We start from the raw sequence: 8,170 nt of genomic DNA on the forward strand, positions 1-8,170 counted from the left end.
TTATGGCCTTTCCTAGCCTCTGCTTTGCAGGGAAACACAAGACACTAAACCACTGCTAACTGGCCATCGTGGCTTCTCTTTCTTGTTAGGAAATGTCCATGTCAAAGCTTCAGTCTCCTTCTGGAATACTTCCTATACAAAGTTGCACCTATTTTTATAAAAGACAAAATTCTGTCTTCAAATAATGATCATTATAGCAATTTTTTTTTACATGGCAAGAACTAAAAATTAATGTATTTTAGAGGAAATTGAATGAATAAAATGATACAAAATATTAAATATTAAATGGTCAGCTTCTTTAATTAGTATGTGAAGTGAAGTGAAGTTGCTCAGTTGTGTCCAACTCTATACGACCCCATAGACTGTAGCCTACCAGGCTCCTCTGTCCATGGAATTTTCCAGGCAAGAATACTGGAGTGGGTTGCCATTTCCTTCTCCAGGGGATCTTCCCAACCCAGGGATCAAATCCAGGTCTCTTGCATTGTAGGCAAACGCGTTTACCATCTGAGCCACCAGGGAAGTCTCAATTAGTATGTAGAGACTCAGAAATAAAATTCGAAATCCAAGACCAGATCCCTCAAGGGCTGTGTCCTTCTGAAACTGGCCCTTCCTGCACCATTGTTTCTAATCAGACATGTCTGCACAATATTTACAGTCTTTTTATTCCTTCTGTTCTTTTCTCTGACCTTCTAAATTAGCTACACTTCATTTAGGTTTTCTCAGGAAAGGAATAATCACAATATAAAACTGCTAGACCACAAGGTAGGGGGTAGGTAAATAGAAGTCACATTTAAATTCTAGATCTAAAGTTAAGAGCTTAATTAAGGGTTTTCTTAAACCTTAGGAAGATAAACAGAAATTTTCTGTAGAATTTAAAATGCTGTTATATAGTCATTGTTCCAGATTATTGGACATATCAACTTATTCATTTAAGTATTAACCCTTCAAATGGAGAAAAGCTATTAAAATCAGCAAGATAGGAAAGAGAAGATTTAAGTGACCCAACTTTGCACAAATTTCAAATTATCTCATGAAAAAACAGAGAATAGACTTCATAGGGACATTTCAGATATCTCATAAATGTGGGGAATTCAAGTATAATTAAAATCTATCCTAATTCTGGAGAGAAAAAAAACATGCCCTACAGGATGCTTTGAACATCTCCAAGTGGCTTTAGCACATGTGCTTTCTCTAAGACATCTATATCCATATATATATATATATTTTTATATATATATGTATTTATATATGCTTCCCTATATATATTTATATATAGGCTATAATAAAAATAGTACATTTATTTTCCAGTGATAATGCCCTTCAATTAAAGAGTGATATTTAAATATACTGGTTATGATGCAGCAGTCAAAAGGAAGTATTTCAAATATGGATACCAGCATAGACAGATTTAAAACCAGACTGTTGAGTGAAAATACAGTAAACAGTATTTTTTTCATGATACAAATACAATAGTGCTATTTGCATAAATTTTAAAGCACAGATCAAGAATAATAAATTGTACATGTTTCCACATGTTCCATAGAAAAGTAGAAAAATATAAATAGAAAAGATATATCACACTCATGAAAGTGAGTTGTCTTGGGGATAAAAAAAAGAAATAGATTTGTGCTGGTTGTTAAGAGACTTTGATTTTATAAGCAATGTTCAATTTATTCTGTTTAAAATTTGAGGCACATAATGCCAACATATGAGTGCTATTTCATTGGTCAAGTTGGCTCTGTTATGTTTAACTTCTGCCCTGCCCAAAACACACAATACTAACAGGTAAAGAGAAAGGCAGATGTTTTAATGAGGATTTCAGACAAGATAAACATCTCTGCAGGACATAAAGATAAAAAAAAAAAAAAAAAAAGGAGAGCAGGCTGAAGTGGTAGACCAGCTGGGCTTCTGATTCAAAATAATATAATAAAGTAGTTTAAAATATAATAAAGTAGTTTAAAATGTTTCTTTTAACATGGGAGACTGATTCAGATATATTATGGAAAGCCATACAGCATGGATACATTTCTTCAATTTATGAAAAGATAATGGGAAAAATACTTGGATTGAATTCCCCTAGAAGCTATGGACTTAGAGAAGGACAATACAGACAGAACCTCGAAAATACGAATTGAGCCAAGATGTTCAACATCACTGTCATTGCAAAAAAAAAAAAAAAAGAGGCCAAGGTCGTATGTGCTATGTGCATGCCAAGTCACTTCAGTCATGCCCGACTTTGAGCCACCATATGGACTGTAGCTTGCCAGGCTCCTCTGTCCATGAAATCTCCAAACATGAATACTGGAGTGCGTTGCCATGCCCTCTCCCTGGGGATCTTCACAACCCAGGGATCAAACAGTGTCTCCTGCATCTATCTCCTGCATTGCAGGTGGATTCTTTACATCTGAGCCACTGGGAAGCCCAAAGATCATACACTTGCAGTCAAACAGAGCTGCGTTTAAAACTCAATGTGACAAAGGAACCAAGGTGATGAGCAGGCACCTGTTATAAGATTTGGACAGCCCTCCCTCAGTGAATTGAAAGGGATTTCCCTGGTAGCTCAGACAGTAAAAAATCTTCCTGCAATGCAGGAGACCCAGGTTCCATCCCTGGGTTGGAAAGATTCCCCCTGGAGGAGGAAATGGCAACCCTTTCCAGTATTCTTGCCTAGGAAATCCCATGGACAGAGGATCCTGGTGAACTATAGTCCATGGGTTCACAATGAGTTGGGCATGACTGAGGGACTAACACTTTCACTTTTACAGTGAATGGAAGGAGACTTCAAAGAAAATGGGAGTGTTTTGGAGTGGGTATAGTCAGTAACTGGGGTCATACTGATTTCTACATGGGATGTTAGAGGAATGAAGCTAAGATGAGTTGCCTTTGGAAGAGAAGCAGTAGCCACTCAAGTTAGCTGGTGAGGAGGGATGTTTGGTCATCTATGTGGTTGTACTGTGTATTGGGTTCCATGCTTTTTTACATATAGTGGTATAATTTTTGTTGCCTTCCATCATGATCACAGATAACCCACATCTGATGTTGATATTCTGTGAAAAATATCGATTTCAGCATGGGAACATGACAACATATCTGAGGGGAACTAAGCCAAATGCCAGATGTCAGCTGTCAAGACTGCACTTTAATTTTCTCATCATCATGGGGTGGCACTGACATCCTAAAGACCTGCTTCTATACAGGCACTATATGGGCATTGTGGCAGAGGCAACCGCAAAGTTGATTATTGGAGAGGATGCTCAAGGAATGCAGGGCTAAAATAAATATAAATGTTTCTTAAAAATGTATGGGCAAACCCAATTACAAAATCAATGAAGAAATGCAATAATAAGGAATACAAATTAATAATAACTTTAAAATAGTAATATGAAATATGTATATGTATGTATATTATATATAGAATCACTTTGCTGTATAGCAGAAATTAACCCAACAATGTGTATCAACTATACTTCAATAAAATATATTAAAAAAAAGAAATCCCAGGCCCTTTATTTTAATGAAGGACATCTTTAAAGGTCCATCTCAGCTCCAGAATTGCCCACAGGATGGGCTGTGACCACCATTATGCCAGCTTAAATTTTTACTCAACTTTAGTTCCTTTTACCCCTTCCTTACCTTAGTTTCCGATAGAATCCAGTGAAAAACTTCCTGTTTGCAAAACTTCTAGTTCAGGGAATCTTCTTTTAAAAAAAAGTCTGAAATCTATAAATGGAAATTTAGTACAAATCTGAATGCAAATTTGTGTTTTTCTCAATTTTTTACACTACTACTCTTTGATTGTTACCAAACAAAAATGTTTAGCTTTCATTATAGCTAATATATAAACAGCAAATCTAAGGATAAGTTAGGTACTTTTCCCATTTTTATGCCATTTATTTCTGATTTTTTCAATGTTTTTTTTCTTTGGAAAGTTCAAATAAAGCTAGAGATTTCCGCATCTTCACAGTGAAATGCTGGATCACAAGAAATACAAATGACTTTTTGTGGAAAAGATACTGAAAATAGATAAATTTTACAGCCATATTCTTTCATCATAGAATCCTTAAATAATATGAAGAATCATGCTGCAAGTAAACATCTCATCAAGCTCCCATAGTAAAAATGTAAATAAAAATATATTTGGCTAAGTTTATCATTTGGTTATCATGGAATATATCAAAATGTTAGCAAGGAAAAATCTTGTCATGTATATTAATTGACTTTTAAAATATATGAAACAAAAATTCACCTATAATTCCTTGCTTCCCACTTACATGTTCATCCATGAATTTATAGCTTTATTGAGATCTAATTTGTATACTGTACAGTTCACCCATTTAAAGGGTACATTTGATATTTTTTAGTGCATTCAAAGATATGTTCAACCATCACCACAGTCAACACCAGAACATTTTTCACCTCAGAAAGAAACTCCTTTCCTTTTACCTATCACTTCCCTCTCGTCTGTTCCTTCACTCTAGCTAAACTCAAATCTTATGATCTAAATATTAAACTACTTCTGTGGCTGTATTTATATTAATGGAAATATATAATACACACAATGTGTGGTCTTTTTTGGCAGATTTTTTTCACATATCATAATGTTTTCAGATTATCCATGGTGTAACATGTATTAACAGTATATTATTTTTATTGCTAAACTATATGTGTGTATGTATATATATATATGTACACATACATACACACATATATATACATATACATGTATATTCATGTACATACACACATTTATTTTATACAATTGTTTCCTAAATCAGTAAAGAGAGGAGAGGAAAATTGCCTTCCTAGTGTCTATTAAAATTACATAATTAGTTTTATGAGTCCTTTACCTGATACTGTTTATGGGAGGATAAATTAAGCAGTTTTTCACTTCAGCGAACTTAGATGAAATTGAGAAAATGATTTATAAATGTATAGATAGTGTATCAGGGGTGAGTGATCATAGCTGGGGCAGAGTAGGGAGTGATTCTTTTAATCAAGGATGTTATAACAACCTCAAAATGTAGGTGACATGAACTGATTTTATGAGTAAGAGAGGTATTCCTGGTGCATCTGAAAAGACTTGTGAAAAGGAACGTCATATTTGTTAAACACTATAAAATGGTGTTAACGGCTATTTCTTAATTAGGAGAAGCGCAAGGTAGTATTGACAATTCGGTGAGAGTTCCTTGGACAGCAAGGAGATCAAACCAGTCAATCCTAAAGGAAATCAACCTTGAATATTCACTGAAAGGTCTGATGCTGAAGCTAAAGCTCTAATGCTTTGGCCACTTGATGCAAACAGCCCACTCACTGAAAAAGACCCTGATGTTAGAAAGATTGAAGGTGGGAGGAGAAGGGGGTGATAAAGGACGAAATGGTTGGCTGGCATCACTGACTCAATGAACATGAGTTTGAGCAAGCTCCAGGAGGAACAGGGAAGCCTGGCCTGCTCCAATCCATAGGATTGCAAAGAGTTGGATACAATTTAGTGACTAAACAACAACCATATCCTTCAGATCAGATTATATAATAGATAACTACATGATATGGTTGTACACAATATGCTCTACATCATTTGTAACATGAAATATATTCATTTCTATTTGCTTTCAGTCCCACAAATGATAAAAGGATACAGCTGGAGTTTACATAGATATTGGAATATTACTACATTTGAGTGAATTTTTCAAAGTCCTCTATATCTTTACAGGCTTTTTCAATTAAAAAATTAATAGAGGCAAATTAAATATTCACCTTCCTACTTAAAGTTCTTGTTTCACTGTCACCTGAAAAGTGCAGAAAACAATATGAGTATTAATATTTTATGCTTTTCTTAATACTTGGTTGGGGAAATACAGTTTTCTTAAAACTAAAGATTGAAACATATTTCTTAAATTTTAACCAGTTGAAGACTTTAGAGTAGTTAAAAGATACAAGAAAGAAACATAGAAATGTAATTAATTTGGATACATTATAATGTATCACTGGGCTCACCCATTTTTTTCAGTGACAAGCTATTTATTCCAGGGGATCAGTTTAATTTCCTTTAGTAGCATTTAAGGAAATTCTGATTTTCCACCAAAAAAGTCACATTGAAAATAACTGAGAGTAAGTAAATGAGTTCCCTCCCCCAAATTACTGTGTTTTTAAAATGATTTTTAAAATGTTGGTAAATTAATCATTTTAATTTATCATTTAATTTTTAGATATAATAAATTATTTAAAAGCTATAAAAGCTCACCCAGAAAATATCTGCAAAAAAATAAATTTAATGCAGAATTCCGATAATTGATTAAACCAAGGGTGACAGTCTATATATAAAGATCTCCCCTTTAAGGAATTCCCCTCCAAGAAATTATATCTCTTCTTAGAAGAAAAGAGAACATGTACAAACTCCTATCTTGTTGTTGATGGTATATGGAATATAATGCTCATGGGTAATGCCAACAGAGTAGTAATGCTTTGAAAATTGATGTTATTAACAGTGACTATACTATACTATGGGCTCAATAAAGGACAGAAATGGTATGGACCTAAAAGAAGCAGAAGATATTAAGAAGCGGTGGCAAGAATACACAGAAGAACTATACAAAAAAGGTCTTCATGACTCAGATAAACATGATGGTGTGATCACTGACCTAGAGCCAGACATCCTGGAATGTGAAGTCAGGTGGGCCTTAGAAAGCATCACTATGAACAAAGCTAGTGGAGGTGATAGAATTCCAGTTGAGCTATGACAAATCCTAAAAGATGATGCTGTGAAAGTGCTGCACTCAATATGCCTGAAAATCTGGAAAACTCAGCAGTGGACACAGGACTGGAAAAGGTCAGTTTTCATTCCAATCCCAAAGAAAGGCAATGCCAAAGAATGCTCAAACTACCGCACAATTGCACTCATCTCACACGCTAGAAAGTAATGCTCAAAATTCTCCAAGCCAGGCTTCAGCAATACATGAACCGTGAACTTCCTGATGTTCAAGCTGGTTTTAGAAAAGGCAGAGGAACCAGAGATCAAATGGCCAACATCTGCTGGATCGTGGAAAAAGCAAGAGAGTTCCAGAAAAACATCTATTTCTGCTTTATTGACTATGCCAAAGCCTTTGACTGTGTGGATCACAATAAACTGTGGAAAATTCTGAAAGAGATGGGAATACCAGATCACCTGACTTGCCTCTTGAGAAATTTGTATGCAGGTCAGGAAGCAACAGTTAGAACTGGACATGGAACAACAGACTGGTTCCAAATAGGAAAAGGAGTATGTCAAGGCTGTATATTGTCACCCTGCTTATTTAACTTATATGCAGAGAACATCATGAGAAACACTGGGCTGGAAGAAACACAAGCTGGAATCAAGATTGCCGGGAGAAATATCAATAACCTCAGATACGCAGATGACACCACCCTTATGGCAGAAAGTGAAGAGGAACTAAAAAGCCTCTTGATGAAGGTGAAAGTGGAGAGTGAAAAAGTTGGCTTAAAGCTCAAAATTCAGAAAATGAAGATCATGGCATCCAGTCCCATCACTTCATGGGAAATAGATGGGAAAACAGTGGAAACAGTGTCAGATTTTATTTTGGGGGGCTCCAAAATCACTGCAGATGGTGACTGCAGCCATGAATTAAAAGATGCTTACTCCTTGGAAGGAAAATTATGACCAACCTAGATAGCATATTGAAAAGCAGAGACACATTACTTTGCCAACAAAGGTTCATCTAGTCAAGGCTATGGTTTTTCCAGTGGTCAGGTATGGATGTGAGAGTTGGACTGTGAAGAAGGCTGAGCGCCGAAGAATTGATGCTTTTGAACTGTGGTGTTGGAGAAGACTCTTGAGAGTCCCTTGGACTGCAAAGAGATCCAACCAGTCCATTCTGAAGGAGATCAGCCCTGGGATTTCTTTGGAAGGAATGATGCTAAAGCTGAAACTCCAGTCTTTGGCCACCTCATGCGAAGAGTTGACTCATTGGAAAAGACTCTGATGCTGGGAGGGATTGGGGACAGGAGGAGAAGGGGACGACAGAGGATTAGATGGCCGGATGGCATCACTGACTTGATGGACGTGAGTCTGGGTGAACTCCGGGAGTTGGTGATGGACAGGGAGGCCTGGCATGCTGCGATTCATGGGGTCGCAAAGAGTCGGACACGACTGAGCGACTGAAATGAACTCATACTA

This window comes from Bubalus kerabau, chromosome 12 (genome assembly GCF_029407905.1).
Source record: "Bubalus kerabau isolate K-KA32 ecotype Philippines breed swamp buffalo chromosome 12, PCC_UOA_SB_1v2, whole genome shotgun sequence".
NCBI lineage: Eukaryota > Metazoa > Chordata > Mammalia > Artiodactyla > Bovidae > Bubalus > Bubalus kerabau.